Genomic DNA, 11,844 nt, shown 5'->3' with positions numbered 1-11,844 from the left:
TACAGTATAGTGGAATAAGAAAATATTTATACATCTTGATTAAAACACTTAAATATTCAAGTACTACCTTTAAATTGATATTCTGTAAACTCCCAACAAAAAAACTAGTCCTCTCCATTTGAATTATATGAATCCCTGAAGGAGTTCCAGTAAAAGCAATTGTTTAGGATGCCTGCCATGTGGGACACACCCCTAATCAGGTGGCAGAGGCAGTGACCTAGGTGACTCAGTGTGATTTTCCTGTTGCTGTCCTCAGAAAAATCATATAGGGGAACCCAACTTTCTGGCTGGAAACTGCCCTGTGTGTTTTCTGCTTGTCAATTTCTGTACTATTTAATATAACTGAGTAGCACATTTTTTCTTCCTGACTGTTATTTAAATCATTAAACTTTAGTGCTAGAAAGATTAAAAGTACTTAATTCAGAGCACTCGTTTTCTGCATGAAACCCAGAATAACTAGATGACAGTGCCCCAGAGGATCTCCTTTTCCCCAGTCCAGTACTCCTCAAAGGGACTCCCCCTACTGCCTGTATTTCAAAGAACTGGAGGAGGAATAAAAACAGGGCAGCTTTGTTCCTCTTACAGATCCCTGTAATAGGTCTTTGGAAATGAGGATGCCTGAACTGGGTTTTGGCTGCTGAGAAGATCAACAATTATCGTTCCACAGTGTGTCTCATGATATTTAGTTGAAGAACTGACTTACTGGAAAAGACCTGATGCTGGAGAAGATTGAAGACAGGAGGAGAAGGCGACGACAGAGGATGAGATGGTAGGATGACATCACCGAATCAACAGACATGAGTTTGAGCAGACTCCTGGAGATGGTGGAGGACAGGGAAGCCTGGCGTGTTGCAGGGCATGAGGTTGCAAAGGGTCGGACATGACTTAGTGACTAAACAACAGCAACAGTAAATCAAGAAACTGAGCATGTGGGATAGAAAAGATTCTGTGCTATAATCTGCAATAAATAAATGTAAATAAAGCTGAGTGTCAGACCTTATAAAAGCAGGTAGGGGTGGGCTGAGAAGAAAGGAATAAGACACATATATAAACAGGTATGACATCTGCTGGGACTGGAGAGGAAGGTGCAAAGTTCTAGGATAATTTAGAGAGAGCGCCTCAGATGAGAGGAAATCACGAATGACTGTAGGATGACTGGACGGGTAGGCTTTCAGAAGGAGCTGATGAAAGGCAGTGGGAAAAGTGAACACTTCAGGAGGAGAGAGATAAGTGAGGAACAGAGGAAGGCATCCTGGCCTGTGACTGAAGAACAGATAAACAGTCCAGTTAGGTTCCTATACTATGTGTGAACAGAAGCCTCGTGAGAAATCCTGGTGAAAATATGTGTTTAAAACATATTATAAAAGGGTAATAGCTTTATGGTTTTGGCATCCCAAATGTTCTGTGTTCACATGAGAGGCCCTGCCCTCCCCCTCTCCTCCCCCTGCCCTCCCCCTCTCCTCCCCCTGCCCTCCCCCCCTCCCCTCCCCCTGCCCTCCCCCCCTCCCCTCCCCCTGCCCTCCCCCCTCCCCTCCCCCTGCCCTCCCCCCCTGCCCTCCCCCTCCCCTTCCCCCCTCCCCTCCCCCTGCCCTCCCCCTACCCCATGTTGTTGCTCAGTCGCCAAGTCATGTCCGGCTCTTCTGCGACCCTGTGGACTGCAGCCTGCCAGGCTCCTCTGTCCATGGGATTGCCCTGGCAGAAATGCTGGAGTGTGTTGCCATTTCCTTCTCCATGGGATCTTCTCGGCCCAGGGATCAAAGCCACACCTCCTGCATTGGCAGGAGTATTCTTTGTCCCTGAACCACCAGGGAAGCCGCTCTTCCCCATACTCATGTGAATACAATATGTACATTAGCAGTGGGAAAGAGGAGCTTCCTCTCCCCACATTCACACCGGTCCTGAACTAAACACTGTTTGGTAGGAGCTTGATTACTCTGAGAAATATTTAAGATATTTCTATCAAGACATTTTATTCTCTGACCCTTCATCATCATTTAAAAAATGGATGGACTTTTCCCAGTTTTCAAGGATTCTCCAAGATAATACGTGGAGGTTTCTCCCTGGTAATTTGAATTCATCTTAAAGTTCTCTTTGATTACTTTGTGAGTTTGGCTTTCTCTGTTCTCTTTCTGGGCAGCATACCCCCAGTGTACCTGATTATGGCTAACCTTCCTCATAAAGAAAGAGGAAGGAAAAATATTACAAGTTTCTATAATTTCAATTTCAATTTCTATAATTTCAAACTCATGTTTTATGAGAGTTCTCTCCTTGTTTCTTGGGAGTAAGAAAATATATTCTGTATTTCTTGGTCCCTGTCTTTTAGTGAAAGCAAGTGAGAAGCATTTACTGAACCCCCGTTTGCTTTGATGCATTAAAAATTTTAATTTTTAAATTTTTTTTTAAAAATTAAAAATTTGATGCATTAAAAATGTTAGTTTTTGAAAGCAAAGCAATCAGCGTAGTACCTGTAATAGATTGGAATTACATTGCTTCAGAGCTTAAAGTGATCTCAAAGTCTTAGAATACTAATTACTCAGCTCTTTCTTTGTATGTACAAAACTGATTTTATGAGAAGTTAACTGAGTTACACAAAATCACATAATTGGACCCTGGTTGAATATTGACTTAGTTTAAGAATTCTAAGAATAGATAGAAGACTTCCTTCCAGGGATTATAAATAATAATTCTTTTCAACTTAACCAGTAGGCTCACAGCAATCTATGAAACCCTCTTGATTAAGATATGGGACAGGATTATAAATAATAATTCTTTTCAACTTAACCAGTAGGCTCACAGCAATCTATGAAACACTCTTGATTAAGATAGGGGACAGTGAATGTTCAGTAACTACTTGCTCAATGAAACAATAAACAGATCTTTAAATGAAAGAACTCTCAGAAAACACAGTTTAGCAAAAATACAGATGGAATATCATGACTGTGGTTAGGAAGCAGTGACATAGAAAAAAAAACAAGAAAATATGATTTTTGTGTAAATGTGTTCAGCACTAATCAAATGATGTAAATATGCCTGGTGTGTGTGTCTGTGTGTCTGTGTATATATATATATATATATATATATATATGTTCCAGACAAAGTATAAAGACTGGATGCTACAACTGACTCTGCAAACCTCTCTATCCCAAATTTATTAAGTCCAGGTATCCTAAAATCCACTTTAGTTCTTTGCACATATTGTGCTTTCAGTCATTCACTCCATTCATTCAGTTAAACACTTATCACTGACTTTGCACAGTGGCAGCATCATAGCCAATGATGTTTATCTGTGGCACAATTACTGGTAATTGAAAACACCTACATGCTAGACACTATGCTAGTGTGTGATTTAGATACAATTCAGTCCCTTTTGGAGTTTACATAATGTGTGGTGCCTAAACATAAGATTATTCCCTACACATAGATTATTCCCTCTATTGAGTATTTAGTGAAAATGTGAGTAGTGCTGAAGAAGAAAAGTTCAGGAAGAAAAGTTCTCTGAGAGTTTGTTATAGGGGATCCTGACCTAGTGATGGTGTCAGAGAAAATTCCCTTGGCGAAAAGCTCAGGGAGAGGAAGGAAGTGCATTAAAGCTCTGTATGGATACAAACAGGTTTCCAGGTGGTGTTAGTGGTAAGGAATCTGCCTGCCAATGTAGGAGACACACAGATTTGATGCCTGGATGGGGAACATACTCTGTGTAGGAAATGGCAACCCACTCCAATATTCTTGCCTGAAAAATCCCAAGAACAGAGGAGCCTGGCGGGCTGTGGAGGAGTCTGTGGAGTTGCAAAGAGTTGGACACCACTGAGCAACTGAATGTGTGTGTGTGGACACACACACACACACACACACACACACAGAGCAAGCCCAGGAACCAAGAAGAACCAAGAAGCCTGGCATGCAAAAAGCAAAGGCAAGGATGAGACCAGAGTTTGTATGAAACAGATTGCTTTTCATCTACAAAGGGTTTTGGTTATGTGTAGGTAAAATAACTTCACTTTGTCAATGTTAGACTGCCCTTCTGTGGTTCATGGGGGACTACTTATCATTAGAAAACTGACTTCCTTTTATATTTAACATAACGGCCTCAAAATTCTGAGTCTTGATTTTTCATTATATTTCACTGAATTGTGTTTCCACACTTTCACCTCAAATATTGCAATATGAAATAGGATAATTATTCATTAATTGAAGAAATCATATTGGTATAAGTAGGAGATCATTGTTATTTGCTATCAAGTTATGAGATCTTTGATTCCAACAAAGATCAAAGTAAACACTGATTCCTCTGATGCTAAATCAATAATTGTTCATTGCATTTATAAACTTACAGAGAATTAGCGATCTTTTGGCTCCAGTGCTCAGAATTTAAACATTGATTTTAAAAAATAGTATGGTAATCAATCTCAAAGTGATCATTCTCTTGAACCAGTAATACTTTAATCAATTGCATAACTGTTAAATGACATTTTCATTTCCTGTTGCTTCAACTGCTGTCAATTTCACAAACTGAATTTAATATTTTTCTTCAAGTTTTGAGAGATATGAATAATTCATGTGAAATACATTCTGTGAAATCCATAGAAACCTGAGTTGAATGCCTTGCTATATAGACAGAGATGTGATTGGCTTGTTTTACTCTTTAGATATTTACACCAAATTTAAGTATGGGTGTGCTTGTGTGTGTGTAGTGTGTGTGCTGAGTTGTGTCCAACTCTTTGTGACCCCATGGACTGTAGTCTGTCAGGCTCTTCTGCCCATGGAATATTCCAGTCAGAAATACTGGAGCAGGTTGCCATTTCCTCCTCCAGGGAATTTTCCCAACCCAGGGCTTGAACCTGGGTCCCTAGTGGTTCCTGCACTGGCAGGCAGATTCTTTACCACTGTTCCACTTGGGAAGCAGTAACTTTTGTAATTTTATTCCTTTTATTTGTCTTTGAATTGATACTGTGTTTAGACACTTAGGTCTATTAGGATTTCTTTTCCCTAATCAAATAAAATATGACGAACTTGATAAAATTTGAAAGTTTGCTACAGACAGAATTTGGAAATTTAAGGGAACAGTATCTCTGAAGAGAAAAAGAAAGGGAGAGAGAAAAAGAGTGAGGAAAAAAAGAGAGGAGAAGACATTTGGAGTGTCTAGAATAAACTGGGATGGTTATGAGGGATGCTTTCAAAGGAGTTCATGAAAATACCATAGTCATATTTTTCTTATCCCTCTTCTTCCACTAATGACTTTTATTCCTGATTTTGTTATTGTTTCTAATTCTGTTCACTGAGAAGAGTGGGCTCTGATCACCAATGCTTTTGAGGCAATGGAACAGTGACCTAAATCAGGAGGCATTTCAATAATGGGGAAGTTATGTTAGGAGGTATGATTATGTGCTTTAGTCATTCAAAAACACATCCGTGGTTTTGTTTAAAAACATGTTTTAAACATGTAGATACATTTAAAAACTCTCTATAGCTTGCTTCTATCACATAGACATTTCATGATTCAGGTTTAAAGTTATTACAAAAGAAAGCGCTAAGTTGTGTCCGACTCATGCGACCGCATGGACTGTAGCTTTTCAGGTTTCCTTTCTCCATGGAATTCTCCAGGCAAGAATACTGGAGTGGGTTGCCATTTCCTTCTCTAGGGGATCTTCCCAACCCAGGAATAGAACCCAGATCTACAGCATTGCAGGCAGATTCTTTACCGACTGAGCTACGTGGGAAGTCCAAATCTGTTAAGAACAGTTTGTAAAGACAAATATGTTCTTTTGTGAATTGTCCATGTGTGAACAGGAAGGACATCAAGAATCACACTTAAATCCCTGAAAGTCACGTGGGTCATGTTTTCTTTCATTGAGAATATGCTCTTGTCCTGTGGGCAGAATTCCCTTATATTAAATTTTAATCCTGCCTTCACTACTTTGGCCACCTGATGCAAAGAGCTGACTCGTTGGAAAAGACCCTGATGCTGGGAAAGATTGAGAGCAAGAGTAGAAAGGGGTGACAAAGGATGAGATGGTTGGATGGCATTCCCAACTTGATGGACATGAGTGGGAGCAAACTTCATGTGAAAGGGAGGGACAGGGAAGCTGGGTGTGCTGTCATCCATGGGCATGTCACAAAGAGTGGGACAGAGTATCAGGTGTAAAATAGATAGTGAGAAGTTACTACCCTGTAACACAGGGAGCTCAGGCTACACTCTGTGATGACCAAGAAGGGTGGGTTGGGTGCAGTGGAGGCAGGCTCAGGAGGGAACGGATATATCTATAATCATGGCTGATTTGTGTTGTTGTATGGCAGACACCAACACAACATTGTAAAGCAATTGTCCTTCAATTAACAAATAAATAAAATTTAAAAAGCTAACTAGAAAGTTTACAATTTAGAGACTGAAAAACAACAGCAACAATCGCTACTCCTGGAAAGAAGACTTAGTTTTGGTTTGTTTCCCTACGTTTGGCTTAGCCTTGATGACTTGGTGTTGGGGCAGCATTTGGTCTTGGTTTACGCTGAATTCCAAATTGATTGCACAAACCCCACATCACAGGTTGGCATTATTCTACGGGCATAATACAGTGATTGTTGGAGAAGTGTGCTTGAAAGTCCACCCAGAGTGTCAGAGAGTAAATGGACCTTTTGTTAGGTTTGGGGGATGGAATATTTTTCTTTGTCTTGCTGATTTTGAGGTTTCTGGACAGAAATTTAACTTTTTCTTTTTTTTTTTCTTTTGGAAAGAGATGAAAAAATATCACTAGTGTTTCTTCAAAAGGCTTCATTGACTTCCATAAAACTTTGTTTCTGACTTAACTTTTATCTCCTGAAAACCTGTGGGCAGGACAAGCCAGGCATATACAGGGCATCTGCAACAATTAGAAAGTTCACTGGTTGGAACTGATCTTTGGTCACCGAGTTTAAAAAGATGGGATGTTGTCATGCCCACTGATTGTGTGATTGTTCAAACCTCACTCATAAAGGATTTTCGCTGAAGAGTCTTTGTGTGGGGTAGGCCTGTGAGATGCAGCTGCAGCGGTCCTGGAATGAATGCCTTTGTTTCAATGGTCAGCTCCCTCTGATATCTGATCAGCCCCTATTTATACGGCGACCTATTTCTACATTGCAAAGTGTGCATATAATGCTGGACTTTGTAATCTGGTTGAGAAAATGCATGGGGGTTCAGAGGTTTCCCCTAAACTGTCACCTCTGAGGATTAATTAAAAAAGTGTGGAAAGAAGTGTTCTGTGAATAATGAGAAACACAGAAGGACTGACTCAGATGAAGTTGAGTTAGAATCGTGACTTTGCTTGCAGGGCTACAATTTCCTGTGGTCAAGATAAGTTATCTGATTTGGTTGCTTTGATTAATCAAAAGTTGTAGTAGATGACCAAGAAGGGTGGGTTGGGTGGAGGGGAGGCAGGTTCAGGAGGGAAGGGATATGTCTATAATTGTGGCTGATTCATGTTGTTGTATGGCAGACACCAACACAACATTATAAAACAATTGTCCTCCAATTAACAAATAAATAAAATTTAAAAAGCTAACTGGAAAGTTCACAAGATCTTCATTTCCTCCAGACCCAAGGACTATGTCATCAGTCTCTAGTCACTGAAAAATGAGAGAAACTAATTTCTATTGTTAGAGTCTTTTAGAGAGTAAAGAAACACAAAACCAGCCCCCCAACCCCCCCCCCCCCACCACATACAGTTATATACAACGATACAGAAATGGAAACTTAAACTGCTCATACTGTTTCCTGATCTAACTGCAGTAAATGCATCGAAACCCCTAGTGTCTTTTTGTTTTAAATCATAATCTCAGAAGGTCTCCAGCAGTCCTTGCATCATAAGCGACTAGGAGCACTGTTTCTCTACAGAAATACAATTACATTTAGGACAAGACAGTTCTTTGTTCTTTGTTGTGTGTGACTTTCCCAATATTGCAGCATGTGTAGTATACCTGACCCCTCAGGACCTAGATACCAGGAATGTCTCCTAGTAGTTGTGACAAGAGAAAGCTCCTTTCTTGTCATCCCCACTCCCTATATTTCCAAGTGTCCCAGGGAAACTCTGGAGTGGTGCCAGACAAGCAGATTGAGAACCTCTGTGCAGCATTATTTCTGAAATAGTTTGAAAAATACAGAGGCATAGCCACTACCCATAGTTTACCATGTTTTGTGAAATTTGGAATATAAAAAGAAACATTCAATCCTAAAATTACAGAATACATGCAGACAACTCTCAACTAAAAATATTATCCCAGGGGAGTCTTTGTTTTTTCAATGTTTTTATAAAATTAAAAAAAAATTTTTTTTACAATATTGTGTTGGTCTCTGTCATAAAACAACGCGTATAACCATAATTATACATACATCCTCTCCCTCTGGCGCTTCCCTCCTCCCCCATCCCATCCCTCCAGGTCATCACGAGGGCTAGACTGGGCTCCCTGTGCTACAAAATTTCTCAGCCATCTTACACCTGATAGGATATATATATTTTAATTAGCTATTTATCTAACTTTATACACACTTTTCCATAGGCTAAATCTCCAAAATTTATTTAGCAAGCTGTAGACCTTGTTTTGTTATTTTTTGAGTGCCATCCAGTAAGAGCCCCTATAGAGATGAATTTCCCAAAGTGCAAAGTCTGTTTCATGGCCTGAACTTTCTCACCATAAACCAGAGACAATGTGACCTGGGTTGAGATGTGATAGAGTATCCATTAATTTGTATATTTCAGGGTGTATACACAAGGTCCCTGATGCTGTGTCCTACTATTAAAGACCTGAGAATTTACATTAGTAACCACCGTGTGGCTGCTTGGTAGGTGAGGGGAAATGATAGACCTTGATGGCTAGTCTCTCTAAGTCATGGCAATGCCTGGGCAAACTCATTTCACAACTGAGATGCCCATGTCCCTCAGATTCTTTCCTTTGGAAAGTGATTGATAATCTACAAAAGTTTACTTGTGTTTTCATTTCATCCATTCAATTGAATGCTGTTTCTAGCCATTCTGTTCCTGCATGTCTAAGAAATGATCTATTACTTTCTGTTTAGGGTTGACATTAATTTTACCTTCAGGATATAGGTCTTCTCTATACCTCAGGGTTACTCTGGAAGAAACTCTGAACCATCCCATATACTGGAGATACTCATTATAGAGATAAAATAGCATTAATAACAGCAAATATTTATAGTATTTACTATATTCCAGAAACGAAAAAGTTGGAAAACAGGTCTTTGTTAATACACATGAGGAAGTCTTGAAAGACCTCAGTGAACTAAGGATTATATGATACATTTAAATGGGTTGCTACAACACTTTTTCATGAGTTTATTGTTTTATATTATGCTCTAGCTAGGTAATAAAAACATCATACCTCCATAAACAGTTGGTCATACTTTTGTCTTGGTCTTATTTTTCTTCCATTCAATCATTTTTTCCTCCATTAGGCACTGGGTGAGCATTTTCCAAGCATAAAACATCACTCACCTCATTTCAGGCAGGTCCTGTGACAAATTACAATCTCCTTAGACATTAAAAATACATTGATCAAGAGAAGTTGTAAGACATGGAAGAAAAATTAATCTATATCCCTCTTAGAAAGAAAAGAAGAAATTGCATTTTTGAGTAACCTTGGAGCTGAACAGACCTTGGAGTCTTAAAGGAATCTCCCAGTTTCACAGCCCTGCTGAGGTCAGTGCACTGTAGTACATGTTGTAGACAGCCCACACATATTCTGTTCTCCACTGTGGGACAGCTATGGATCACGTAGATCACTTCTCCCAGCTCTAAAGGTTCATTGTCTATCTTTTTTTTATTTTTTAAATTATAAAAGTAGGATAACACAATTACAGGAGACTTGGAAAACAGAAAAAGTTGCATATAGTTCCACTGTATATTACAATTCTGTTTTAAGTAGAAAAAATTAAGATTTTTAATTGGAGTTTCAGTATAAAACTCTCAAAAACTAGTAGAATGAATATACAGAGAAGTAGAAGGACATAGTAGACCTGAAAAGCACTATGAACCAATTCAACATAATCAAGATTTATACAATTTTCACACAACAGTAGGATATAAATCCTGTTCAAGTTCCCATAGACTATAAACTAGGAGTCACTGGAACATATCCAGGGATATAAAACATAGTGTAAAAATTTCATGGTCCAAAGTTATTGAAATCCTACAGAGTTTGTTGTGTTTTCACTGTGGAATTATATTAGAAATCAATATCAAAAGATATTTGAAAACAACCCACATATTTTCAAGCGCAACATGACATTTAAAGTAGGCTTATTGATTCTTCTTTTTTAAATCTTATCCTATCTTTCTCTTCAGAATATTTGTTTGGTTACTTAATTCATACCTCAGTCAATAAGCTCATGGTATTTCCCTCATCCCTGTCACGTTTAGTAGCGGATCTAAATCTGTCAAATCTACATGTCCTAACTCAATGTGTTAGTTCTACGGCTACTGTAACAAAATTACCATGAATTTAACAGCTTATGCAATATGAGTTTATTCGGTTACAGGTCTGTAGGTCAGAAATCAGACACCTGTATTATTGGGCTGGTGGATACCATTGAATGGTAGAAGGAGAAGAGGGCGACAGAGGATGAGATGGTTGGATGGCATCATCGATGCAATGGACATGAACTTGGTCAAACTCTGCGACATGGTGAGGGACAGGGAAGCCTGGTGTGCTGCAGTCCCTGGGGTCGCAAACAGTAGGTCATGACTTGGTAACTGAACAACAACATCATTGCGCTAAGGTCAAAGTGTTGGCAGGGCTGAACTCCTTTCTGCGGATTCTCAGGGAGATTTCCTTTCCTTGTCTTTTCCGGTTCCTGATGGCTGAGTGTATTCTTCCGCTTGTGACGTCTGCTTTCCTCAGTCTTCAAAGACAGAAGCCCTGCAGAAGAATTCTGACCGTTCTTCTGTGGTCACATCTTCCTCTGAGTACAGCTGGGAAAGCTTCTCTGCTTTTAAGGACACAAGTTATTAGACTGGGTCCATTTGAACAATCCAGGATAATTTCCCATTTTAACATCCTTAACTTTAAACACATTTGCAAAGTCTCTCTACCACATAAGATAACATTCACAGATTCTAAAGATGAGAACACTGACATGATTGGAGAAGGTATTTTGCCTATGACACCCAGATTTTTGTTCTACAGTGAGTAAAATGACTTTATTCTAGATAGTTTTATTTGTGAGTTAAGACTGGAATCTACTGCAGCTATCCTAAAGAAGGCCAACTTGAGTATAAAGTTAATATGAGACAGCAGCAGGGCTGGGATAAAAAGCAAATTGTGTAATCCTCATTTAAGTGCACACACTTTCTCTAGACTTTGCAGTAACGTGAGTCACTTTAGCTCCCTTTGTGTATCAGCTGGTTGTAGTTGAATATTGTATTAATTTTACCTGAAGAATCCTAACAATATATACCCAGGTAGTTCATTTTAGTTTAAGTTATACCATGATTTTTGAAACATGTAGGGAATATATTAGTCCAACTTTCTAGCAGCACACAAAGGATTGTCACAAAGACAAGCCTAAATAGTATTATTGATGCAGCAGAAGTATACCCCCACTGAATTGGCCCAACATAAACTTTCCCAGGAAGGATAATCCAGAGTTGAATAGGGCAACTGGGACCCAATCGAATCTTCTATATTGCTATGTATTTTCAGGGTAAATAAATGGATGGTCCAGTCACTTAAGCTCAGATCATTGCACAAACTTATTGTCCATCAGAGTTTTTGTGAACATCAACACTCAGAAAAATTCTGGGCTCATGAAGTTGTTCTATCTTCCTGCAGAACACAACATGCAATCAATTTCCCTCCTTG

The 11,844-nt window shown here is 39.2% G+C and overlaps 1 long non-coding RNA gene across 2 annotated transcripts in view; it reads left to right on the top strand.

Moving 5' to 3' along the window:
* LOC136171112 (uncharacterized) overlaps positions 1–11,844 on the top strand; it is a 1,397,893-nt gene that overhangs the window by 178,180 nt on the left and 1,207,869 nt on the right. The gene's annotated exons all lie outside the window — the stretch shown is intronic.

This window comes from Muntiacus reevesi, chromosome 6, assembly GCF_963930625.1.
Source record: "Muntiacus reevesi chromosome 6, mMunRee1.1, whole genome shotgun sequence".
Lineage (NCBI taxonomy): Eukaryota > Metazoa > Chordata > Mammalia > Artiodactyla > Cervidae > Muntiacus > Muntiacus reevesi.
Note: the sequence above shows the minus strand (reverse complement) of the source record. Positions and strands in the feature narration are given on the sequence as shown.